Below are 25,442 nucleotides of genomic sequence, written 5' to 3'. Positions count from 1 at the left end.
TTTAGGTTCTATAACGTCTTGCTGACAAAGCGCAATCCTTACCAAATGAGCATAGGACCCATGTAAGAGGTCATCTGGAAGAGTCATGCTCTTGTATGCCCTGGCCAGACGGGCCCTGCAAATTTGGAAGAATGCCATGCATCTGGTAGACAACTGGACTCCAGCACACTTACAGCAATTTCCTTAGGGCTTTGATCAGAGGCTGCTTAAATTTGCATACTCCACCCTATGTTGTGACTTTGAGATCCTTTGTTGAAATTGCTTTAGCCAGCCAAGAGGTGGCTATTGTCTCAATTTCAAAGCAGCTTTGAGCCGTTCAAGTGGCTGGTGAATAGCACTTTCTCTTTGTTCGCCTCAAAGTTCTAAAGAGTTCTCCATAGGTCCTGCTCTGTACAGATTGTTCAAAGATCTGTTGGAAGTGCATATAATAGGATAAATAAATTGAGGGCATTCCTTTTCAGTACCTCACCTGCATGGCTGTCTGGCCTCTGGAAGATGCTGGGAAAGCAAGTCAGGATGGCCGAGTGGTCTAAGGCGCTGCGTTCAGGTCGCAGTCTCCTCTGGAGGCGTGGGTTCAAATCCCACTTCTGACAGTCCTGTGATTACTCTACTTTTTTTCTTGAGAAATATGATCATTTCCCTCGCAGTGGCTTATAGGATTGTCTTCTTGGAAGAGTGCAGTGAGTTTTTTTCTTGCTCTAGCCACTATTGGCCTGAGCTCTGTGCATTTTTTGGTTCCTAATATCTTTCTCACCCTTTAGATAAAAAAGCAGCATGGGGTCAGGATGGCCGAGTGGTCTAAGGCGCTGCGTTAAGGCCGCAGTCTCTCATGGAGGCGTGGGTTCGAATCCCGCTTCTGACAAAACTTGAATTCCATTTTCTCTCTCAGTTCCTTTAGAATCTCAGCTAAAAATTGGCAATGTAAATAATATCTGAATAAGTACCAAACTTCAGTTTCAACTGCAAATGCATTTGCCCTATTCTATCTTTAACGTTAATGTAATATTCTTCTAGCACTCGTGGTGTTTTATATTTCTTTTGTGGGGTACTTTAAAAATCTTTTTTATGAAAGAAATGGGTTACATTAAGTCTTGTGATGTTTTAGGTTTCCAATAGGGAGGTTTTAAATTTTATGTCACGTCATTTTCAGATGCTTCATTCAAGAGATGTTTCCACTATAGAATGCAGAGCAAGGGCAAAAATACAAGTGATAGAGCGAGTGAGTGAGAAGGAGTGTTGTGGAAGGAGAGAATGAAACAAAGACAGAGTGAGTGAATGGCAGGGAGGCATAGAAGAGGAGTCTAGTAGTGAAGGAGACCTGCTTTTCCCTGCTCTTGACCTCCCACCCATCCCCAAACAACCACAAACATACCTTCTGTGCAAAGTTGGTATGCATAATTTCACGCCTCAGCAAGTGAGGGTGAGTCCCAGGCCAGGGGCTAAAGAGCAAAAGAGTGCCTGTGCTCAGACTTTCCCTGCTAGGGATAGTTTATCTGGAACAAGTCCTACTCTCTTGTATCCAGCAAGGATCTAGAAATCCTGCATGAATCTGCAAGGCACATTGGCAGCATAGATTTGCATAAACTGCCCCTCCTATTGCCTTCCTACTTCCTGTGCTGTAGTTGTTTGTGTAGAGAGAGAGGTCGCAGGCAAGGAAATGTTGTGAGTCGGATACAGGACCCTAAATAGCTGGTGAGAGGTATGTGGTGTTCTAAAAGCATGAAAACTGTATACCTGTGAAATAAAGTGCTTTCGTATGTGTTCTTCTGTGTTTATTGTCCTGTGCATAAAGTTGCACCTTGTGTTTGAAGGTTTAAATTATTTCAGGCTTGCATGGAGGTAGACGTTTCTGAGTAACTTTTATTCATTTCTTAAAAGCCTATACTGTCAGTATGGCCGAGAGGTCTAAGGTGCTGTGTTTAGGCCACAGTCTCCTTTGGAGGCATGGGTTCGAATCCCACTTCTGGCATGCCTTTTGGAGATTTAATCTCCTTTATCAGGTTAACATCTGATGGAAGTTGCATCTGTTGGTCTTCACCTGGCACGTTATTCCGTTCTCCTCTTGTCAAGAGAGATGGGGTTTCTCATATATTTAGGTTCTATAACGTCTTGCTGACAAAGCGCAATCCTTACCAAATGAGCATAGGACCCATGTAAGAGGTCATCTGGAAGAGTCATGCTCTTGTATGCCCTGGCCAGACGGGCCCTGCAAATTTGGAAGAATGCCATGCATCTGGTAGACAACTGGACTCCAGCACACTTACAGCAATTTCCTTAGGGCTTTGATCAGAGGCTGCTTAAATTTGCATACTCCACCCTATGTTGTGACTTTGAGATCCTTTGTTGAAATTGCTTTAGCCAGCCAAGAGGTGGCTATTGTCTCAATTTCAAAGCAGCTTTGAGCCGTTCAAGTGGCTGGTGAATAGCACTTTCTCTTTGTTCGCCTCAAAGTTCTAAAGAGTTCTCCATAGGTCCTGCTCTGTACAGATTGTTCAAAGATCTGTTGGAAGTGCATATAATAGGATAAGTAAATTGAGGGCATTCCTTTTCAGTACCTCACCTGCATGGCTGTTTGGCCTCTGGAAGATGCTGGGAAAGCAAGTCAGGATGGCCGAGTGGTCTAAGGCGCTGCGTTCAGGTCGCAGTCTCCTCTGGAGGCGTGGGTTCAAATCCCACTTCTGACCGTCCTGTGTTTACTCTACTTTTTTTCTTGAGAAATATGATAATTTCCCTCGCAGTGGCTTATAGGATTGTCTTCTTGGAAGAGTGCAGTGAGTTTTTTTCTTGCTCTAGCCACTATTGGCCTAAGCTCTGTGCATTTTTTGGTTCCTAATATCTTTCTCACACTTTAGATGAAAAAGCAGCATGGGGTCAGGATGGCCGAGTGGTCTAAGGCGCTGCGTTAAGGCCGCAGTCTCTCATGGAGGCGTGGGTTCGAATCCCACTTCTGACAAAACTTGAATTCCATTTTCTCTCTCAGTTCCTTTAGAATCTCAGCTAAAAATTGGCAATGTAAATAATATCTGAATAAGTACCAAACTTCAGTTTCAAATGCATTTGCCCTATTCTATCTTTAACGTTAATGTAATATTCTTCTAGCACTCGTGGTGTTTTATATTTCTTTTGTGGGGTACTTTAAAAATCTTTTTTATGAAAGAAGTGGGTTACATTAAGTCTTGTGATGTTTTAGGTTTCCAATAAGGAGGTTTTGAATTTTATGTCACGTCATTTTCAGATGCTTCATTCAAGAGATGTTTCCACTATAGAATGCAGAGCAAGGGCAAAAATACAAGTGATAGAGCGAGTGAGTGAGAAGGAGTGTTGTGGAAGGAGAGAATGAAACAAAGACAGAGTGAGTGAATGGCAGGGAGGCATAGAAGAGGAGTCTAGTAGTGAAGGAGACCTGCTTTTCCCTGCTCTTGACCTCCCACCCATCCCCAAACAACCACAAACATACCTTCTGTGCAAAGTTGGTATGCAGAATTTCACGCCTCAGCAAGTGAGAGTGAGTCCCAGGCCAGGGGCTAAAGAGCAAAAGAGTGCCTGTGCTCAGACTTTCCCTGCTAGGGATAGTTTATCTGGAACAAGGCCTACTCTCTTGTATCCAGCAAGGATCTAGAAATCCTGCATGAATCTGCAAGGCACATTGGCAGCATAAATTTGCATAAACTGCCCCACCTATTGCCTTCCTACTTCCTGTGCTGTAGTTGTTTGTGTAGAGAGAGAGGTCGCAGGCAAGGAAATGTTGTGAGTCGGATACAGGACCCTAAATAGCTGGTGAGAGGTATGTGGTGTTCTAAAAGCATGAAAACTGTATACCTGTGAAATAAAGTGCTTTCGTATGTGTTCTTCTGTGTTTATTGTCCTGTGCATAAAGTTGCACCTTGTGTTTGAAGGTTTAAATTGTTTCAGGCTTGCATGGAGGTAGACGTTTCTGAGTAACTTTTATTCATTTCTTAAAAGCCTATACTGTCAGGATGGCCGAGAGGTCTAGGTTGCTGTGTTTAGGCCACCGTCTCCTTTAGAGGCGTGGGTTCGAATCCCACTTCTGACATGCATTTTGGAGATTTAATCTCCTTTATCAGGTTAACATCTGATGGAAGTTGCATCTGTTGGTCTTCACCTGGCACGTTATTCCGTTCTCCTCTTGTCAAGAGAAATGGGGTTTCTCATATATTTAGGTTCTATAACGTCTTGCTGACAAAGCGCAATCCTTACCAAATGAGCATAGGACCCATGTAAGAGGTCATCTGGAAGAGTCATGCTCTTGTATGCCCTGGCCACACGGGCCCTGCAAATTTGGAAGAATGCCATGCATCTGGTAGACAACTGGACTCCAGCACACTTACAGCAATTTCCTCAGGGCTTTGATCAGGGGCTGCTTAAATTTGCATACTCCACCCTATGTTGTGACTTTGAGATCCCTTGTTGAAATTGCTTTAGCCAGCCAAGAGGTGGCTATTGTCTCAATTTCAAAGCAGCTTTGAGCCGTTCAAGTGGCTGGTGAATAGCACTTTCTCTTTGTTTGCCTCAAAGTTCTAAAGAGTTCTCCATAGGTCCTGCTCTGTACAGATTGTTCAAAGATCTGTTGGAAGTGCATATAATAGGATAAATAAATTGAGGGCATTCCTTTTCAGTACCTCACCTGCATGGCTGTCTGGCCTCTGGAAGATGCTGGGAAAGCAAGTCAGGATGGCCGAGTGGTCTAAGGCGCTGCGTTCAGGTCGCAGTCTCCTCTGGAGGCGTGGGTTCAAATCCCACTTCTGACAGTCCTGTGTTTACTCTACTTTTTTTCTTGAGAAATATGATCATTTCCCTCGCAGTGGCTTATAGGATTGTCTTCTTGGAAGAGTGCAGTGAGTTTTTTTCTTGCTCTAGCCACTATTGGCCTAAGCTCTGTGCATTTTTTGGTTCCTAATATCTTTCTCACCCTTTAGATAAAAAAGAAGCATGGGGTCAGGATGGCCGAGTGGTCTAAGGCGCTGCGTTAAGGCCGCAGTCTCTCATGGAGGCGTGAGTTCGAATCCCACTTCTGACAAAACTTGAATTCCATTTTCTCTCTCAGTTCCTTTAGAATCTCAGCTAAAAATTGGCAATGTAAATAATATCTGAATAAGTACCAAACTTCAGTTTCAACTGCAAATGCATTTGCCCTATTCTATCTTTAACGTTAATGTAATATTCTTCTAGCACTCGTGGTGTTTTATATTTCTTTTGTGGGGTACTTTAAAAATCTTTTTTATGAAAGAAATGGGTTACATTAAGTCTTGTGATGTTTTAGGTTTCTAATAAGGAGGTTTTAAATTTTATGTCACGTCATTTTCAGATGCTTCATTCAAGAGATGTTTCCACTATAGAATGCAGAGCAAGGGCAAAAATACAAGTGATAGAGCGAGTGAGTGAGAAGGAGTGTTGTGGAAGAAGAGAATGAAACAAAGACAGAGTGAGTGAATGGCAGGGATGCATAGAAGAGGAGTCTAGTAGTGAAGGAGACCTGCTTTTCCCTGCTCTTGACCTCCCACCCATCCCCAAACAACCACAAACATACCTTCTGTGCAAAGTTGGTATGCAGAATTTCACGCCTCAGCAAGTGAGGGTGAGTCCCAGGCCAGGGGCTAAAGCGCAAAAGAGTGCCTGTGCTCAGACTTTCCCTGCTAGGGATAGTTTATCTGGAACAAGGCCTACTCTCTTGTATCCAGCAAGGAACTAGAAATCCTGCATGAATCTGCAAGGTACATTGGCAGCATAAATTTGCATAAACTGCCCCACCTATTGCCTTCCTACTTCCTGTGCTGTAGTTGTTTGTGTAGAGAGAGAGGTCGCAGGCAAGGAAATGTTGTGAGTCGGATACAGGACCCTAAATAGCTGGTGAGAGGTATGTGGTGTTCTAAAAGCATGAAAACTGTATACCTGTGAAATAAAGTGCTTTCGTATGTGTTCTTCTGTGTTTATTGTCCTGTGCATAAAGTTGCACCTTGTGTTTGAAGGTTTAAATTATTTCAGGCTTGCATGGAGGTAGACGTTTCTGAGTAACTTTTATTCATTTCTTAAAAGCCTATACTGTCAGGATGGCCGAGAGGTCTAGGTTGCTGTGTTTAGGCCACCGTCTCCTTTGGAGGCGTGGGTTCGAATCCCACTTCTGACATGCATTTTGGAGATTTAATCTCCTTTATCAGGTTAACATCTGATGGAAGTTGCATCTGTTGGTCTTCACCTGGCACGTTATTCCGTTCTCCTCTTGTCAAGAGAGATGGGGTTTCTCATATATTTAGGTTCTATAACGTCTTGCTGACAAAGCGCAATCCTTACCAAATGAGCATAGGACCCATGTAAGAGGTCATCTGGAAGAGTCATGCTCTTGTATGCCCTGGCCAGACGGGCCCTGCAAATTTGGAAGAATGCCATGCATCTGGTAGACAACTGGACTCCAGCACACTTACAGCAATTTCCTCAGGGCTTTGATCAGGGGCTGCTTAAATTTGCATACTCCACCCTATGTTGTGACTTTGAGATCCCTTGTTGAAATTGCTTTAGCCAGCCAAGAGGTGGCTATTGTCTCAATTTCAAAGCAGCTTTGAGCCGTTCAAGTGGCTGGTGAATAGCACTTTCTCTTTGTTTGCCTCAAAGTTCTAAAGAGTTCTCCATAGGTCCTGCTCTGTACAGATTGTTCAAAGATCTGTTGGAAGTGCATATAATAGGATAAATAAATTGAGGGCATTCCTTTTCAGTACCTCACCTGCATGGCTGTCTGGCCTCTGGAAGATGCTGGGAAAGCAAGTCAGGATGGCCGAGTGGTCTAAGGCGCTGCGTTCAGGTCGCAGTCTCCTCTGGAGGCGTGGGTTCAAATCCCACTTCTGACAGTACTGTGTTTACTCTACTTTTTTTCTTGAGAAATATGATCATTTCCCTCGCAGTGGCTTATAGGATTGTCTTCTTGGAAGAGTGCAGTGAGTTTTTTTCTTGCTCTAGCCACTATTGGCCTAAGCTCTGTGCATTTTTTGGTTCCTAATATATTTCTCACCCTTTAGATGAAAAAGCAGCATGGGGTCAGGATGGCCGAGTGGTCTAAGGCGCTGCGTTAAGGCCGCAGTCTCTCCTGGAGGCGTGGGTTCGAATCCCACTTCTGACAAAACTTGAATTCCATTTTCTCTCTCAGTTCCTTTAGAATCTCAGCTAAAAATTGGCAATGTAAATAATATCTGAATAAGTACCAAACTTCAGTTTCAACTGCAAATGCATTTGCCCTATTCTATCTTTAACGTTAATGTAATATTCTTCTAGCACTCGTGGTGTTTTATATTTCTTTTGTGGGGTACTTTAAAAATCTTTTTTATGAAAGAAATGGGTTACATTAAGTCTTGTGATGTTTTAGGTTTCCAATAAGGAGGTTTTGAATTTTATGTCACGTCATTTTCAGATGCTTCATTCAAGAGATGTTTCCACTATAGAATGCAGAGCAAGGGCAAAAATACAAGTGATAGAGCGAGTGAGTGAGAAGGAGTGTTGTGGAAGGAGAGAATGAAACAAAGACAGAGTGAGTGAATGGCAGGGAGGCATAGAAGAGGAGTCTAGTAGTGAAGGAGACCTGCTTTTCCCTGCTCTTGACCTCCCACCCATCCCCAAACAACCACAAACATACCTTCTGTGCAAAGTTGGTATGCAGAATTTCACGCCTCAGCAAGTGAGGGTGAGTCCCAGGCCAGGGGCTAAAGAGCAAAAGAGTGCCTGTGCTCAGACTTTCCCTGCTAGGGATAGTTTATCTGGAACAAGGCCTACTCTCTTGTATCCAGCAAGGATCTAGAAATCCTGCATGAATCTGCAAGGCACATTGGCAGCATAAATTTGCATAAACTGCCCCACCTATTGCCTTCCTACTTCCTGTGCTGTAGTTGTTTGTGTAGAGAGAGAGGGCGCAGGCAAGGAAATGTTGTGAGTCGGATACAGGACCCTAAATAGCTGGTGAGAGGTATGTGGTGTTCTAAAAGCATGAAAACTGTATACCTGTGAAATAAAGTGCTTTCGTATGTGTTCTTCTGTGTTTATTGTCCTGTGCATAAAGTTGCACCTTGTGTTTGAAGGTTTAAATTATTTCAGGCTTGCATGGAGGTAGACGTTTCTGAGTAACTTTTATTCATTTCTTAAAAGCCTATACTGTCAGGATGGCCGAGAGGTCTAAGTTGCTGTGTTTAGGCCACCGTCTCCTTTGGAGGCGTGGGTTCGAATCCCACTTCTGACATGCCTTTTGGAGATTTAATCTCCTTTATCAGGTTAACATCTGATGGAAGTTGCATCTGTTGGTCTTCACCTGGCACGTTATTCCGTTCTCCTCTTGTCAAGAGAGATGGGGTTTCTCATATATTTAGGTTCTATAACGTCTTGCTGACAAAGCGCAATCCTTACCAAATGAGCATAGGACCCATGTAAGAGGTCATCTGGAAGAGTCATGCTCTTGTATGCCCTGGCCAGACGGGCCCTGCAAATTTGGAAGAATGCCATGCATCTGGTAGACAACTGGACTCCAGCACACTTACAGCAATTTCCTTAGGGCTTTGATCAGGGGCTGCTTAAATTTGCATACTCCACCCTATGTTGTGACTTTGAGATCCCTTGTTGAAATTGCTTTAGCCAGCCAAGAGGTGGCTATTGTCTCAATTTCAAAGCAGCTTTGAGCCGTTCAAGTGGCTGGTGAATAGCACTTTCTCTTTGTTCGCCTCAAAGTTCTAAAGAGTTCTCCATAGGTCCTGCTCTGTACAGATTGTTCAAAGATCTGTTGGAAGTGCATATAATAGGATAAATAAATTGAGGGCATTCCTTTTCACTACCTCACCTGCATGGCTGTCTGGCCTCTGGAAGATGCTGGGAAAGCAAGTCAGGATGGCCGAGTGGTCTAAGGCGCTGCGTTCAGGTCGCAGTCTCCTCTGGAGGCGTGGGTTCAAATCCCACTTCTGACAGTCCTGTGTTTACTCTACTTTTTTTCTTGAGAAATATGATCATTTCCCTCGCAGTGGCTTATAGGATTGTCTTCTTGGAAGAGTGCAGTGAGTTTTTTTCTTGCTCTAGCCACTATTGGCCTAAGCTCTGTGCATTTTTTGGTTCCTAATATCTTTCTCACCCTTTAGATGAAAAAGCAGCATGGGGTCAGGATGGCCGAGTGGTCTAAGGCGCTGAGTTAAGGCCTCAGTCTCTCCTGGAGGCGTGGGATCAAATCCCACTTCTGACAAAACTTGAATTCCATTTTCTCTCTCAGTTCCTTTAGAATCTCAGCTAAAAATTGGCAATGTAAATAATATCTGAATAAGTACCAAACTTCAGTTTCAACTGCAAATACATTTGCCCTATTCTATCTTTAACGTTAATGTAATATTCTTCTAGCACTCGTGGTGATTTATATTTCTTTTGTGGGGTACTTTAAAAATCTTTTTTATGAAAGAAATGGGTTACATTAAGTCTTGTGATGTTTTAGGTTTCCAATAAGGAGGTTTTAAATTTTATGTCACGTCATTTTCAGATGCTTCATTCAAGAGATGTTTCCACTATAGAATGCAGTGCAAGGGCCAAAATACAAGTGATAGAGCGAGTGAGTGAGAAGGAGTATTGTGGAAGGAGAGAATGAAACAAAGACAGAGTGAGTGAATAGCAGGGATGCATAGAAGAGGAGTCTAGTAGTGAAGGAGACCTGCTTTTCCCTGCTCTTGACCTCCCACCCATCCCCAAACAACCACAAACATACCTTCTGTGCAAAGTTGGTATGCAGAATTTCACGCCTCAGCAAGTGAGGGTGAGTCCCAGGCCAGGGGCTAAAGAGCAAAAGAGTGCCTGTGCTCAGACTTTCCCTGCTAGGGATAGTTTATCTGGAACAAGGCCTACTCTCTTGTATCCAGCAAGGAACTAGAAATCCTGCATGAATCTGCAAGGTACATTGGCAGCATAAATTTGCATAAACTGCCCCACCTATTGCCTTCCTACTTCCTGTGCTGTAGTTGTTTGTGTAGAGAGAGAGGTCGCAGGCAAGGAAATGTTGTGAGTCGGATACAGGACCCTAAATAGCTGGTGAGAGGTATGTGGTGTTCTAAAAGCATGAAAACTGTATACCTGTGAAATAAAGTGCTTTCGTATGTGTTCTTCTGTGTTTATTGTCCTGTGCATAAAGTTGCACCTTGTGTTTGAAGGTTTAAATTATTTCAGGCTTGCATGGAGGTAGACGTTTCTGAGTAACTTTTATTCATTTCTTAAAAGCCTATACTGTCAGGATGGCCGAGAGGTCTAAGGTGCTGTGTTTAGGCCACCGTCTCCTTTGGAGGCATGGGTTCGAGTCCCACTTCTGACATGCCTTTTGGAGATTTAATCTCCTTTATCAGGTTAACATCTGATGGAAGTTGCATCTGTTGGTCTTCACCTGGCACGTTATTCCGTTCTCCTCTTGTCAAGAGAGATGGGGTTTCTCATATATTTAGGTTCTATAACGTCTTGCTGACAAAGAGCAATCCTTACCAAATGAGCATAGGACCCATGTAAGAGGTCATCTGGAAGAGTCATGCTCTTGTATGCCCTGGCGAGACGGGCCCTGCAAATTTGGAAGAATACCATGCATCTGGTAGACAACTGGACTCCAGCACACTTACAGCAATTTCCTCAGGGCTTTGATCAAGGGCTGCTTAAATTTGCATACTCCACCCTATGTTGTGACTTTGAGATCCCTTGTTGAAATTGCTTTAGCCAGCCAAGAGGTGGCTATTGTCTCAATTTCAAAGCAGCTTTGAGCCGTTCAAGTGGCTGGTGAATAGCACTTTCTCTTTGTTCGCCTCAAAGTTCTAAAGAGTTCTCCATAGGTCCTGCTCTGTACAGATTGTTCAAAGATCTGTTGGAAGTGCATATAATAGGATAAATAAATTGAGGGCATTCCTTTTCAGTACCTCACCTGCATGGCTGTCTGGCCTCTGGAAGATGCTGGGAAAGCAAGTCAGGATGGCAGAGTGGTCTAAGGCGCTGCGTTCAGGTCGCAGTCTCCTCTGGAGGTGTGGGTTCAAATCCCACTTCTGACAGTCCTGTGTTTACTCTACTTTTTTTCTTGAGAAATACGATCATTTCCCTCGCAGTGGCTTATAGGATTGTCTTCTTGGAAGAGTGCAGTGAGTTTTTTTCTTGCTCTAGCCACTATTGGCCTAAGCTCTGTGCATTTTTTGGTTCCTAATATATTTCTCACCCTTTAGATGAAAAAGCAGCATGGGGTCAGGATGGCCGAGTGGTCTAAGGCGCTGCGTTAAGGCCACAGTCTCTCTTGGAGGCATGGGTTCGAATCCCACTTCTGACAAAACTTGAATTCCATTTTCTCTCTCAGTTCCTTTAGAATCTCAGCTAAAAATTGGCAATGTAAATAATATCTGAATAAGTACCCAACTTCAGTTTCAACTGCATATGCATTTGCCCTATTCTATCTTTAACGTTAATGTAATATTCTTCTAGCACTCGTGGTGTTTTATATTTCTTTTGTGGGGTACTTTAAAAATCTTTTTTATGAAAGAAATGGGTTACATTAAGTCTTGTGATGTTTTAGGTTTCCAATAGGGAGGTTTTAAATTTTATGTCACGTCATTTTCAGATGCTTCATTCAAGAGATGTTTCCACTATAGAATGCAGAGCAAGGGCAAAAATACAAGTGATAGAGCGAGTGAGTGAGAAGGAGTGTTGTGGAAGGAGAGAATGAAACAAAGACAGAGTGAGTGAATGGCAGGGAGGCATAGAAGAGGAGTCTAGTAGTGAAGGAGACCTGCTTTTCCCTGCTCTTGACCTCCCACCCATCCCCAAACAACCACAAACATACCTTCTGTGCAAAGTTGGTATGCATAATTTCACGCCTCAGCAAGTGAGGGTGAGTCCCAGGCCAGGGGCTAAAGAGCAAAAGAGTGCCTGTGCTCAGACTTTCCCTGCTAGGGATAGTTTATCTGGAACAAGTCCTACTCTCTTGTATCCAGCAAGGATCTAGAAATCCTGCATGAATCTGCAAGGCACATTGGCAGCATAAATTTGCATAAACTGCCCCTCCTATTGCCTTCCTACTTCCTGTGCTGTAGTTGTTTGTGTAGAGAGAGAGGTCGCAGGCAAGGAAATGTTGTGAGTCGGATACAGGACCCTAAATAGCTGGTGAGAGGTATGTGGTGTTCTAAAAGCATGAAAACTGTATACCTGTGAAATAAAGTGCTTTCGTATGTGTTCTTCTGTGTTTATTGTCCTGTGCATAAAGTTGCACCTTGTGTTTGAAGGTTTAAATTATTTCAGGCTTGCATGGAGGTAGACGTTTCTGAGTAACTTTTATTCATTTCTTAAAAGCCTATACTGTCAGTATGGCCGAGAGGTCTAAGGTGCTGTGTTTAGGCCACAGTCTCCTTTGGAGGCATGGGTTCGAATCCCACTTCTGGCATGCCTTTTGGAGATTTAATCTCCTTTATCAGGTTAACATCTGATGGAAGTTGCATCTGTTGGTCTTCACCTGGCACGTTATTCCGTTCTCCTCTTGTCAAGAGAGATGGGGTTTCTCATATATTTAGGTTCTATAACGTCTTGCTGACAAAGCGCAATCCTTACCAAATGAGCATAGGACCCATGTAAGAGGTCATCTGGAAGAGTCATGCTCTTGTATGCCCTGGCCAGACGGGCCCTGCAAATTTGGAAGAATGCCATGCATCTGGTAGACAACTGGACTCCAGCACACTTACAGCAATTTCCTTAGGGCTTTGATCAGAGGCTGCTTAAATTTGCATACTCCACCCTATGTTGTGACTTTGAGATCCTTTGTTGAAATTGCTTTAGCCAGCCAAGAGGTGGCTATTGTCTCAATTTCAAAGCAGCTTTGAGCCGTTCAAGTGGCTGGTGAATAGCACTTTCTCTTTGTTCGCCTCAAAGTTCTAAAGAGTTCTCCATAGGTCCTGCTCTGTACAGATTGTTCAAAGATCTGTTGGAAGTGCATATAATAGGATAAGTAAATTGAGGGCATTCCTTTTCAGTACCTCACCTGCATGGCTGTTTGGCCTCTGGAAGATACTGGGAAAGCAAGTCAGGATGGCCGAGTCGTCTAAGGCGCTGCGTTCAGGTCGCAGTCTCCTCTGGAGGCGTGGGTTCAAATCCCACTTCTGACCGTCCTTTGTTTACTCTACTTTTTTTCTTGAGAAATATGATAATTTCCCTCGCAGTGGCTTATAGGATTGTCTTCTTGGAAGAGTGCAGTGAGTTTTTTTCTTGCTCTAGCCACTATTGGCCTAAGCTCTGTGCATTTTTTGGTTCCTAATATCTTTCTCACACTTTAGATGAAAAAGCGGCATGTGGTCAGGATGGCCGAGTGGTCTAAGGCGCTGCGTTAAGGCCGCAGTCTCTCATGGAGGCGTGGGTTCGAATCCCACTTCTGACAAAACTTGAATTCCATTTTCTCTCTCAGTTCCTTTAGAATCTCAGCTAAAAATTGGCAATGTAAATAATATCTGAATAAGTACCAAACTTCAGTTTCAAATGCATTTGCCCTATTCTATCTTTAACGTTAATGTAATATTCTTCTAGCACTCGTGGTGTTTTATATTTCTTTTGTGGGGTACTTTAAAAATCTTTTTTATGAAAGAAGTGGGTTACATTAAGTCTTGTGATGTTTTAGGTTTCCAATAAGGAGGTTTTGAATTTTATGTCACGTCATTTTCAGATGCTTCATTCAAGAGATGTTTCCACTATAGAATGCAGAGCAAGGGCAAAAATACAAGTGATAGAGCGAGTGAGTGAGAAGGAGTGTTGTGGAAGGAGAGAATGAAACAAAGACAGAGTGAGTGAATGGCAGGGAGGCATAGAAGATGAGTCTAGTAGTGAAGGAGACCTGCTTTTCCCTGCTCTTGACCTCCCACCCATCCCCAAACAACCACAAACATACCTTCTGTGCAAAGTTGGTATGCAGAATTTCACGCCTCAGCAAGTGAGAGTGAGTCCCAGGCCAGGGGCTAAAGAGCAAAAGAGTGCCTGTGCTCAGACTTTCCCTGCTAGGGATAGTTTATCTGGAACAAGGCCTACTCTCTTGTATCCAGCAAGGATCTAGAAATCCTGCATGAATCTGCAAGGCACATTGGCAGCATAAATTTGCATAAACTGCCCCACCTATTGCCTTCCTACTTCCTGTGCTGTAGTTGTTTGTGTAGAGAGAGAGGTCGCAGGCAAGGAAATGTTGTGAGTCGGATACAGGACCCTAAATAGCTGGTGAGAGGTATGTGGTGTTCTAAAAGCATGAAAACTGTATACCTGTGAAATAAAGTGCTTTCGTATGTGTTCTTCTGTGTTTATTGTCCTGTGCATAAAGTTGCACCTTGTGTTTGAAGGTTTAAATTATTTCAGGCTTGCATGGAGGTAGACGTTTCTGAGTAACTTTTATTCATTTCTTAAAAGCCTATACTGTCAGGATGGCCGAGAGGTCTAGGTTGCTGTGTTTAGGCCACCGTCTCCTTTGGAGGCGTGGGTTCGAATCCCACTTCTGACATGCATTTTGGAGATTTAATCTCCTTTATCAGGTTAACATCTGATGGAAGTTGCATCTGTTGGTCTTCACCTGGCACGTTATTCCGTTCTCCTCTTGTCAAGAGAGATGGGGTTTCTCATATATTTAGGTTCTATAACGTCTTGCTGACAAAGCGCAATCCTTACCAAATGAGCATAGGACCCATGTAAGAGGTCATCTGGAAGAGTCATGCTCTTGTATGCCCTGGCCAGACGGGCCCTGCAAATTTGGAAGAATGCCATGCATCTGGTAGACAACTGGACTCCAGCACACTTACAGCAATTTCCTCAGGGCTTTGATCAGGGGCTGCTTAAATTTGCATACTCCACCCTATGTTGTGACTTTGAGATCCCTTGTTGAAATTGCTTTAGCCAGCCAAGAGGTGGCTATTGTCTCAATTTCAAAGCAGCTTTGAGCCGTTCAAGTGGCTGGTGAATAGCACTTTCTCTTTGTTTGCCTCAAAGTTCTAAAGAGTTCTCCATAGGTCCTGCTCTGTACAGATTGTTCAAAGATCTGTTGGAAGTGCATATAATAGGATAAATAAATTGAGGGCATTCCTTTTCAGTACCTCACCTGCATGGCTGTCTGGCCTCTGGAAGATGCTGGGAAAGCAAGTCAGGATGGCCGAGTGGTCTAAGGCGCTGCGTTCAGGTCGCAGTCTCCTCTGGAGGCGTGGGTTCAAATCCCACTTCTGACAGTACTGTGTTTACTCTACTTTTTTTCTTGAGAAATATGATCATTTCCCTCGCAGTGGCTTATAGGATTGTCTTCTTGGAAGAGAGCAGTGAGTTTTTTTCTTGCTCTAGCCACTATTGGCCTAAGCTCTGTGCATTTTTTGGTTCCTAATATATTTCTCACCCTTTAGATGAAAAAGCAGCATGGGGTCAGGATGGCCGAGTGGTCTAAGGCGCTGCGTTAAGGCCGCAGTCTCTCCTGGAGGCGTGGGTTCGAATCCCACTTCTGACAAAACTTGAATTCCATTTTCTCTCTCAGTTCCTTTAGAATCTCAGCTAAAAATTGGCAATGTAAATAATATCTGAATAAGTACCAAACTTCAGTTTCAACTGCAAATGCATTTGCCCTATTCTATCTTTAACGTTAATGTAATATTCTTCTAGCACTCGTGGTGTTTTATATTTCTTTTGTGGGGTACTTTAAAAATCTTTTTTATGAAAGAAATGGGTTACATTAAGTCTTGTGATGTTTTAGGTTTCCAATAAGGAGGTTTTGAATTTTATGTCACGTCATTTTCAGATGCTTCATTCAAGAGATGTTTCCACTATAGAATGCAGAGCAAGGGCAAAAATACAAGTGATAGAGCGAGTGAGTGAGAAGGAGTGTTGTGGAAGGAGAGAATGAAACAAAGACAGAGTGAGTGAATGGCAGGGAGGCATAGAAGAGGAGTCTAGTAGTGAAGGAGACCTGCTTTTCCCTGCTCTTGACCTCCCACCCATCCCCAAACAACCACAAACATACCTTCTGTGCAAAGTTGGTATGCAGAATTTCACGCCTCAGCAAGTGAGGGTGAGTCCCAGGCCAGGGGCTAAAGAGCAAAAGAGTGCCTGTGCTCAGACTTTCCCTGCTAGGGATAGTTTATCTGGAACAAGGCCTACTCTCTTGTATCCAGCAAGGATCTAGAAATCCTGCATGAATCTGCAAGGCACATTGGCAGCATAAATTTGCATAAACTGCCCCACCTATTGCCTTCCTACTTCCTGTGCTGTAGTTGTTTGTGTAGAGAGAGAGGTCGCAGGCAAGGAAATGTTGTGAGTCGGATACAGGACCCTAAATAGCTGGTGAGAGGTATGTGGTGTTCTAAAAGCATGAAAACTGTATACCTGTGAAATAAAGTGCTTTCGTATGTGTTCTTCTGTGTTTATTGTCCTGTGCATAAAGTTGCACCTTGTGTTTGAAGGTTTAAATTATTTCAGGCTTGCATGGAGGTAGACGTTTCTGAGTAACTTTTATTCATTTCTTAAAAGCCTATACTGTCAGGATGGCCGAGAGGTCTAAGTTGCTGTGTTTAGGCCACCGTCTCCTTTGGAGGCGTGGGTTCGAATCCCACTTCTGACATGCCTTTTGGAGATTTAATCTCCTTTATCAGGTTAACATCTGATGGAAGTTGCATCTGTTGGTCTTCACCTGGCACGTTATTCCGTTCTCCTCTTGTCAAGAGAGATGGGGTTTCTCATATATTTAGGTTCTATAACGTCTTGCTGACAAACCGCAATCCTTACCAAATGAGCATAGGACCCATGTAAGAGGTCATCTGGAAGAGTCATGCTCTTGTATGCCCTGGCCAGACGGGCCCTGCAAATTTGGAAGAATGCCATGCATCTGGTAGACAACTGGACTCCAGCACACTTACAGCAATTTCCTTAGGGCTTTGATCAGGGGCTGCTTAAATTTGCATACTCCACCCTATGTTGTGACTTTGAGATCCCTTGTTGAAATTGCTTTAGCCAGCCAAGAGGTGGCTATTGTCTCAATTTCAAAGCAGCTTTGAGCCGTTCAAGTGGCTGGTGAATAGCACTTTCTCTTTGTTCGCCTCAAAGTTCTAAAGAGTTCTCCATAGGTCCTGCTCTGTACAGATTGTTCAAAGATCTGTTGGAAGTGCATATAATAGGATAAATAAATTGAGGGCATTCCTTTTCACTACCTCACCTGCATGGCTGTCTGGCCTCTGGAAGATGCTGGGAAAGCAAGTCAGGATGGCCGAGTGGTCTAAGGCGCTGCGTTCAGGTCGCAGTCTCCTCTGGAGGCGTGGGTTCAAATCCCACTTCTGACAGTCCTGTGTTTACTCTACTTGTTTTCTTGAGAAATATGATCATTTCCCTCGCAGTGGCTTATAGGATTGTCTTCTTGGAAGAGTGCAGTGAGTTTTTTTCTTGCTCTAGCCACTATTGGCCTAAGCTCTGTGCATTTTTTGGTTCCTAATATCTTTCTCACCCTTTAGATGAAAAAGCAGCATGGGGTCAGGATGGCCGAGTGGTCTAAGGCGCTGAGTTAAGGCCTCAGTCTCTCCTGGAGGCGTGGGATCAAATCCCACTTCTGACAAAACTTGAATTCCATTTTCTCTCTCAGTTCCTTTAGAATCTCAGCTAAAAATTGGCAATGTAAATAATATCTGAATAAGTACCAAACTTCAGTTTCAACTGCAAATGCATTTGCCCTATTCTATCTTTAACGTTAATGTAATATTCTTCTAGCACTCGTGGTGTTTTATATTTCTTTTGTGGGGTACTTTAAAAATCTTTTTTATGAAAGAAATGGGTTACATTAAGTCTTGTGATGTTTTAGGTTTCCAATAAGGAGGTTTTAAATTTTATGTCACGTCATTTTCAGATGCTTCATTCAAGAGATGTTTCCACTATTGAATGCAGAGCAAGGGCAAAAATACAAGTGATAGAGCGAGTGAGTGAGAAGGAGTGTTGTGGAAGGAGAGAATGAAACAAAGACAGAGTGAGTGAATGGCAGGGAGGCATAGAAGAGGAGTCTAGTAGTGAAGGAGACCTGCTTTTCCCTGCTCTTGACCTCCCACCCATCCCCAAACAACCACAAACATACCTTCTGTGCAAAGTTGGCATGCAGAATTTCACTCCTCAGCAAGTGAGGGTGAGTCCCAGGCCAGGGGCTAAAGAGCAAAAGAGTGCCTGTGCTCAGACTTTCCCTGCTACGGATAGTTTATCTGGAACAAGGCCTACTCTCTTGTATCCAGCAAGGATCTAGAAATCCTGCATGAATCTGCAAGGCACATTGGCAGCATAAATTTGCATAAACTGCCCCACCTATTGCCTTCCTACTTCCTGTGCTGTAGTTGTTTGTGTAGAGAGAGAGGTCGCAGGCAAGGAAATGTTGTGAGTCGGATACAGGACCCTAAATAGCTGGTGAGAGGTATGTGGTGTTCTAAAAGCATGAAAACTGTATACCTGTGAAATAAAGTGCTTTCGTATGTGTTCTTCTGTGTTTATTGTCCTGTGCATAAAGTTGCACCTTGTGTTTGAAGGTTTAAATTATTTCAGGCTTGCATGGAGGTAGACGTTTCTGAGTAACTTTTATTCATTTCTTAAAAGCCTATACTGTCAGGATGGCCGAGAGGTCTAAGGCGCTGTGTTTAGGCCACGGTCTCCTTTGGAGCCATGGGTTCGAATCCCACTTCTGACATGCCTTTTGGAGATTTAATCTCCTTTATCAGGTTAACATCTGATGGAAGTTGCATCTGTTGGTCTTCACCTGGCACGTTATTCCGTTCTCCTTTTGTCAAGAGAGATGGGGTTTCTCATATATTTAGGTTCTATAACGTCTTGCTGACAAAGCGCAATCCTTACCAAATGAGCATAGGACCCATGTAAGAGGTCATCTGGAAGAGTCATGCTCTTGTATGCCCTGGCCAGACGGGCCCTGCAAATTTGGAAGAATGCCATGCATCTGGTAGACAACTGGACTCCAGCACACTTACAGCAATTTCCTTAGGGCTTTGATCAGGGGCTGCTTAAATTTGCATACTCCACCCTATGTTGTGACTTTGAGATCCCTTGTTGAAATTGCTTTAGCCAGCCAAGAGGTGGCTATTGTCTCAATTTCAAAGCAGCTTTGAGCCGTTCAAGTGGCTGGTGAATAGCACTTTCCCTTTGTTCGCCTCAAAGTTCTAAAGAGTTCTCCATAGGTCCTGCTCTGTACAGATTGTTCAAAGATCTGTTGGAAGTGCATATAATAGGATAAGTAAATTGAGGACATTCCTTTTCAGTACCTCACCTGCATGGCTGTTTGGCCTCTGGAAGATGCTGGGAAAGCAAGTCAGGATGGCCGAGTGGTCTAAGGCGCTGCGTTCAGATCGCAGTCTCCTCTGGAGGCGTGGGTTCAAATCCCACTTCTGACCGTTCTGTGTTTACTCTACTTTTTTTCTTGAGAAATATGATAATTTCCCTCGCAGTGGCTTATAGGATTGTCTTCTTGGAAGAGTGCAGTGAGTTTTTTTCTTGCTCTAGCCACTATTGGCCTAAGCTCTGTGCATGTTTTGGTTCCTAATATCTTTCTCACACTTTAGATGAAAAAGCGGCATGGGGTCAGGATGGCCGAGTGGTCTAAGGCGCTGCGTTAAGGCCGCAGTCTCTCATGGAGGCGTGGGTTCGAATTCCACTTCTGACAAAACTTGAATTCCATTTTCTCTCTCAGTTCCTTTAGAATCTCAGCTAAAAATTGGCAATGTAAATAATATCTGAATAAGTACCAAACTTCAGTTTCAAATGCATTTGCCCTATTCTATCTTTAACGTTAATGTAATATTCTTCTAGCACTCGTGGTGTTTTATATTTCTTTTGTGGGGTACTTTAAAAATCTTTTTTATGAAAGAAATGGGTTACATTACGTCTTGTGATGTTTTAGGTTTCCAATAAGGAGGTTTTAAATTTTATGTCACGTCATTTTCAGATGCTTCATTCAAGAGATGTTTCCACTATAGAATGCAGAGCAAGGGCAAAAATACAAGTGATAGAGCGAGTGAGTGAGAAGGAGTGTTGTGGAAGAAGAGAATGAAACAAAGACAGAGTGAGTGAATGGCAGGGATGCATAGAAGAGGAGTCTAGTAGTGAAGGAGACCTGCTTTTCCCTGCTCTTGACCTCCCACCCATCCCCAAACAACCACAAACATACCTTCTGTGCAAAGTTGGTATGCAGAATTTCACGCCTCAGCAAGTGAGGGTGAGTCCCAGGCCAGGGGCTAAAGAGCAAAAGAGTGCCTGTGCTCAGACTTTCCCTGCTAGGGATAGTTTATCTGGAACAAGGCCTACTCTCTTGTATCCAGCAAGGAACTAGAAATCCTGCATGAATCTGCAAGGTACATTGGCAGCATAAATTTGCATAAACTGCCCCACCTATTGCCTTCCTACTTCCTGTGCTGTAGTTGTTTGTGTAGAGAGAGAGGTCGCAGGCAAGGAAATGTTGTGAGTCGGATACAGGACCCTAAATAGCTGGTGAGAGGTATGTGGTGTTCTAAAAGCATGAAAACTGTATACCTGTGAAATAAAGTGCTTTCGTATGTGTTCTTCTGTGTTTATTGTCCTGTGCATAAAGTTGCACCTTGTGTTTGAAGGTTTAAATTATTTCAGGCTTGCATGGAGGTAGACGTTTCTGAGTAACTTTTATTCATTTCTTAAAAGCCTATACTGTCAGGATGGCCGAGAGGTCTAAGGTGCTGTGTTTAGGCCTCCGTCTCCTTTGGAGGCATGGGTTCGAATCCCACTTCTGACATGCCTTTTGGAGATTTAATCTCCTTTATCAGGTTAACATCTGAAGGAAGTTGCATCTGTTGGTCTTCACCTGGCACGTTATTCCGTTCTCCTCTTGTCAAGAGAGATGGGGTTTCTCATATATTTAGGTTCTATAACGTCTTGCTGACAAAGAGCAATCCTTACCAAATGAGCATAGGACCCATGTAAGAGGTCATCTGGAAGAGTCATGCTCTTGTATGCCCTGGCCAGACGGGCCCTGCAAATTTGGAAGAATACCATGCATCTGGTAGACAACTGGACTCCAGCACACTTACAGCAATTTCCTCAGGGCTTTGATCAGGGGCTGCTTAAATTTGCATACTCCACCCTATGTTGTGACTTTGAGATCCCTTGTTGAAATTGCTTTAGCCAGCCAAGAGGTGGCTATTGTCTCAATTTCAAAGCAGCTTTGAGCCGTTCAAGTGGCTGGTGAATAGCACTTTCTCTTTGTTCGCCTCAAAGTTCTAAAGAGTTCTCCATAGGTCCTGCTCTGTACAGATTGTTCAAAGATCTGTTGGAAGTGCATATAATAGGATAAATAAATTGAGGGCATTCCTTTTCAGTACCTCACCTGCATGGCTGTCTGGCCTCTGGAAGATGCTGGGAAAGCAAGTCAGGATGGCAGAGTGGTCTAAGGCGCTGCGTTCAGGTCGCAGTCTCCTCTGGAGGTGTGGGTTCAAATCCCACTTCTGACAGTCCTGTGTTTACTCTACTTTTTTTCTTGAGAAATACGATCATTTCCCTCGCAGTGGCTTATAGGATTGTCTTCTTGGAAGAGTGCAGTGAGTTTTTTTCTTGCTCTAGCCACTATTGGCCTAAGCTCTGTGCATTTTTTGGTTCCTAATATATTTCTCACCCTTTAGATGAAAAAGCAGCATGAGGTCAGGATGGCCGAGTGGTCTAAGGCGCTGCGTTAAGGCCGCAGTCTCTCCTGGAGGCGTGGGTTCGAATCCCACTTCTGACAAAACTTGAATTCCATTTTCTCTCTCAGTTCCTTTAGAATCTCAGCTAAAAATTGGCAATGTAAATAATATCTGAATAAGTACCCAACTTCAGTTTCAACTGCATATGCATTTGCCCTATTCTATCTTTAACGTTAATGTAATATTCTTCTAGCACTCGTGGTGTTTTATATTTCTTTTGTGGGGTACTTTAAAAATCTTTTTTATGAAAGAAATGGGTTACATTAAGTCTTGTGATGGTTTAGGTTTCCAATAGGAAGGTTTTAAATTTTATGTCACGTCATTTTCAGATGCTTCATTCAAGAGATGTTTCCACTATAGAATGCAGAGCAAGGGCAAAAATACAAGTGATAGAGCGAGTGAGTGAGAAGGAGTGTTGTGGAAGGAGAGAATGAAACAAAGACAGAGTGAGTGAATGGCAGGGAGGCATAGAAGAGGAGTCTAGTAGTGAAGGAGACCTGCTTTTCCCTGCTCTTGACCTCCCACCCATCCCCAAACAACCACAAACATACCTTCTGTGCAAAGTTGGTATGCATAATTTCACGCCTCAGCAAGTGAGGGTGAGTCCCAGGCCAGGGGCTAAAGAGCAAAAGAGTGCCTGTGCTCAGACTTTCCCTGCTAGGGATAGTTTATCTGGAACAAGGCCTACTCTCTTGAATCCAGCAAGGATCTAGAAATCCTGCATGAATCTGCAAGGCACATTGGCAGCATAAATTTGCATAAACTGCCCCTCCTATTGCCTTCCTACTTCCTGTGCTGTAGTTGTTTGTGTAGAGAGAGAGGTCGCAGGCAAGGAAATGTTGTGAGTCGGATACAGGACCCTAAATAGCTGGTGAGAGGTATGTGGTGTTCTAAAAGCATGAAAACTGTATACCTGTGAAATAAAGTGCTTTCGTATGTGTTCTTCTGTGTTTATTGTCCTGTGCATAAAGTTGCACCTTGTGTTTGAAGGTTTAAATTATTTCAGGCTTGCATGGAGGTAGACGTTTCTGAGTAACTTTTATTCATTTCTTAAAAGCCTATACTGTCAGTATGGCCGAGAGGTCTAAGGTGCTGTGTTTAGGCCCCAGTCTCCTTTGGAGGCATGGGTTCGAATCCCACTTTTGGCATGCCTTTTGGAGATTTAATCTCCTTTATCAGGTTAACATCTGATGGAAGTTGCATCTGTTGGTCTTCACCTGGCACGTTATTCCGTTCTCCTCTTGTCAAGAGAGATGGGGTTTCTCATATATTTAGGTTCTATAACGTCTTGCTGACAAAGCGCAATCCTTACCAAATGAGCATAGGACCCATGTAAGAGGTCATCTGGAAGAGTCATGCTCTTGTATGCCCTGGCCAGACGGGCCCTGCAAATTTGGAAGAATGCCATGCATCTGGTAGACAACTGGACTCCAGCACACTTACAGCAATTTCCTTAGGGCTTTGATCAGAGGCTGCTTAAATTTGCATACTCCACCCTATGTTGTGACTTTGAGATCCTTTGTTGAAATTGCTTTAGCCAGCCAAGAGGTGGCTATTGTCTCAATTTCAAAGCAGCTTTGAGCCGTTCAAGTGGCTGGTGAATAGCACTTTCTCTTTGTTCGCCTCAAAGTTCTAAAGAGTTCTCCATAGGTCCTGCTCTGTACAGATTGTTCAAAGATCTGTTGGAAGTGCATATAATAGGATAAATAAATTGAGGGCATTCCTTTTCAGTACCTCACCTGCATGGCTGTCTGGCCTCTGGAAGATGCTGGGAAAGCAAGTCAGGATGGCCGAGTGGTCTAAGGCGCTGCGTTCAGGTCGCAGTCTCCTCTGGAGGCGTGGGTTCAAATCCCACTTCTGACAGTCCTGTGATTACTCTACTTTTTTTCTTGAGAAATATGATCATTTCCCTCGCAGTGGCTTATAGGATTGTCTTCTTGGAAGAGTGCAGTGAGTTTTTTTCTTGCTCTAGCCACTATTGGCCTAAGCTCTGTGCATTTTTTGGTTCCTAATATCTTTCTCACCCTTTAGATAAAAAAGCAGCATGGGGTCAGGATGGCCGAGTGGTCTAAGGCGCTGCGTTAAGGCCGCAGTCTCTCATGGAGGCGTGGGTTCGAATCCCGCTTCTGACAAAACTTGAATTCCATTTTCTCTCTCAGTTCCTTTAGAATCTCAGCTAAAAATTGGCAATGTAAATAATATCTGAATAAGTACCAAACTTCAGTTTCAACTGCAAATGCATTTGCCCTATTCTATCTTTAACGTTAATGTAATATTCTTCTAGCACTCGTGGTGTTTTATATTTCTTTTGTGGGGTACTTTAAAAATCTTTTTTATGAAAGAAATGGGTTACATTAAGTCTTGTGATGTTTTAGGTTTCCAATAGGGAGGTTTTAAATTTTATGTCACGTCATTTTCAGATGCTTCATTCAAGAGATGTTTCCACTATAGAATGCAGAGCAAGGGCAAAAATACAAGTGATAGAGCGAGTGAGTGAGAAGGAGTGTTGTGGAAGGAGAGAATGAAACAAAGACAGAGTGAGTGAATGGCAGGGAGGCATAGAAGAGGAGTCTAGTAGTGAAGGAGACCTGCTTTTCCCTGCTCTTGACCTCCCACCCATCCCCAAACAACCACAAACATACCTTCTGTGCAAAGTTGGTATGCATAATTTCACGCCTCAGCAAGTGAGGGTGAGTCCCAGGCCAGGGGCTAAAGAGCAAAAGAGTGCCTGTGCTCAGACTTTCCCTGCTAGGGATAGTTTATCTGGAACAAGTCCTACTCTCTTGTATCCAGCAAGGATCTAGAAATCCTGCATGAATCTGCAAGGCACATTGGCAGCATAGATTTGCATAAACTGCCCCTCCTATTGCCTTCCTACTTCCTGTGCTGTAGTTGTTTGTGTAGAGAGAGAGGTCGCAGGCAAGGAAATGTTGTGAGTCGGATACAGGACCCTAAATAGCTGGTGAGAGGTATGTGGTGTTCTAAAAGCATGAAAACTGTATACCTGTGAAATAAAGTGCTTTCGTATGTGTTCTTCTGTGTTTATTGTCCTGTGCATAAAGTTGCACCTTGTGTTTGAAGGTTTAAATTATTTCAGGCTTGCATGGAGGTAGACGTTTCTGAGTAACTTTTATTCATTTCTTAAAAGCCTATACTGTCAGTATGGCCGAGAGGTCTAAGGTGCTGTGTTTAGGCCACAGTCTCCTTTGGAGGCATGGGTTCGAATCCCACTTCTGGCATGCCTTTTGGAGATTTAATCTCCTTTATCAGGTTAACATCTGATGGAAGTTGCATCTGTTGGTCTTCACCTGGCACGTTATTCCGTTCTCCTCTTGTCAAGAGAGATGGGGTTTCTCATATATTTAGGTTCTATAACGTCTTGCTGACAAAGCGCAATCCTTACCAAATGAGCATAGGACCCATGTAAGAGGTCATCTGGAAGAGTCATGCTCTTGTATGCCCTGGCCAGACGGGCCCTGCAAATTTGGAAGAATGCCATGCATCTGGTAGACAACTGGACTCCAGCACACTTACAGCAATTTCCTTAGGGCTTTGATCAGAGGCTGCTTAAATTTGCATACTCCACCCTATGTTGTGACTTTGAGATCCTTTGTTGAAATTGCTTTAGCCAGCCAAGAGGTGGCTATTGTCTCAATTTCAAAGCAGCTTTGAGCCGTTCAAGTGGCTGGTGAATAGCACTTTCTCTTTGTTCGCCTCAAAGTTCTAAAG

General features: G+C 43.4%; 16 non-coding genes across 16 annotated transcripts; all 16 read left to right on the top strand.

Moving 5' to 3' along the window:
- The first annotated feature begins 510 nt into the window (after positions 1-510).
- On the top strand, positions 511-593 carry TRNAL-CAG (transfer RNA leucine (anticodon CAG)). Its single transcript has one exon. It is a non-coding gene; the product is annotated as a tRNA-Leu (tRNA).
- Positions 594-779: 186 nt separating this feature from the next.
- TRNAL-AAG (transfer RNA leucine (anticodon AAG)) lies at positions 780-862 on the top strand. The gene has a single exon. It is a non-coding gene; the product is annotated as a tRNA-Leu (tRNA).
- Positions 863-2,601: 1,739 nt separating this feature from the next.
- On the top strand, positions 2,602-2,684 carry TRNAL-CAG (transfer RNA leucine (anticodon CAG)). Its single transcript has one exon. It is a non-coding gene; the product is annotated as a tRNA-Leu (tRNA).
- A 186-nt stretch (positions 2,685-2,870) lies between these two features.
- On the top strand, positions 2,871-2,953 carry TRNAL-AAG (transfer RNA leucine (anticodon AAG)). Its single transcript has one exon. It is a non-coding gene; the product is annotated as a tRNA-Leu (tRNA).
- Positions 2,954-4,686: 1,733 nt separating this feature from the next.
- Positions 4,687-4,769, top strand: TRNAL-CAG (transfer RNA leucine (anticodon CAG)). The gene has a single exon. It is a non-coding gene; the product is annotated as a tRNA-Leu (tRNA).
- Positions 4,770-6,777: 2,008 nt separating this feature from the next.
- Positions 6,778-6,860, top strand: TRNAL-CAG (transfer RNA leucine (anticodon CAG)). The gene has a single exon. It is a non-coding gene; the product is annotated as a tRNA-Leu (tRNA).
- A 186-nt stretch (positions 6,861-7,046) lies between these two features.
- Positions 7,047-7,129, top strand: TRNAL-AAG (transfer RNA leucine (anticodon AAG)). The gene has a single exon. It is a non-coding gene; the product is annotated as a tRNA-Leu (tRNA).
- Positions 7,130-8,868: 1,739 nt separating this feature from the next.
- TRNAL-CAG (transfer RNA leucine (anticodon CAG)) lies at positions 8,869-8,951 on the top strand. Its single transcript has one exon. It is a non-coding gene; the product is annotated as a tRNA-Leu (tRNA).
- A 4,368-nt stretch (positions 8,952-13,319) lies between these two features.
- On the top strand, positions 13,320-13,402 carry TRNAL-AAG (transfer RNA leucine (anticodon AAG)). Its single transcript has one exon. It is a non-coding gene; the product is annotated as a tRNA-Leu (tRNA).
- Positions 13,403-15,135: 1,733 nt separating this feature from the next.
- Positions 15,136-15,218, top strand: TRNAL-CAG (transfer RNA leucine (anticodon CAG)). The gene has a single exon. It is a non-coding gene; the product is annotated as a tRNA-Leu (tRNA).
- Positions 15,219-15,404: 186 nt separating this feature from the next.
- On the top strand, positions 15,405-15,487 carry TRNAL-AAG (transfer RNA leucine (anticodon AAG)). The gene has a single exon. It is a non-coding gene; the product is annotated as a tRNA-Leu (tRNA).
- A 1,739-nt stretch (positions 15,488-17,226) lies between these two features.
- On the top strand, positions 17,227-17,309 carry TRNAL-CAG (transfer RNA leucine (anticodon CAG)). Its single transcript has one exon. It is a non-coding gene; the product is annotated as a tRNA-Leu (tRNA).
- Positions 17,310-19,317: 2,008 nt separating this feature from the next.
- TRNAL-CAG (transfer RNA leucine (anticodon CAG)) lies at positions 19,318-19,400 on the top strand. The gene has a single exon. It is a non-coding gene; the product is annotated as a tRNA-Leu (tRNA).
- A 2,271-nt stretch (positions 19,401-21,671) lies between these two features.
- Positions 21,672-21,754, top strand: TRNAL-AAG (transfer RNA leucine (anticodon AAG)). Its single transcript has one exon. It is a non-coding gene; the product is annotated as a tRNA-Leu (tRNA).
- Positions 21,755-23,493: 1,739 nt separating this feature from the next.
- Positions 23,494-23,576, top strand: TRNAL-CAG (transfer RNA leucine (anticodon CAG)). The gene has a single exon. It is a non-coding gene; the product is annotated as a tRNA-Leu (tRNA).
- Positions 23,577-23,762: 186 nt separating this feature from the next.
- TRNAL-AAG (transfer RNA leucine (anticodon AAG)) lies at positions 23,763-23,845 on the top strand. The gene has a single exon. It is a non-coding gene; the product is annotated as a tRNA-Leu (tRNA).
- The last annotated feature ends 1,597 nt before the right edge of the window (positions 23,846-25,442 follow it).

This window comes from Triturus cristatus, chromosome 6 (assembly GCF_964204655.1).
Source record: "Triturus cristatus chromosome 6, aTriCri1.1, whole genome shotgun sequence".
Lineage (NCBI taxonomy): Eukaryota > Metazoa > Chordata > Amphibia > Caudata > Salamandridae > Triturus > Triturus cristatus.
This window is presented reverse-complemented; position numbering and strand designations above follow the sequence as displayed.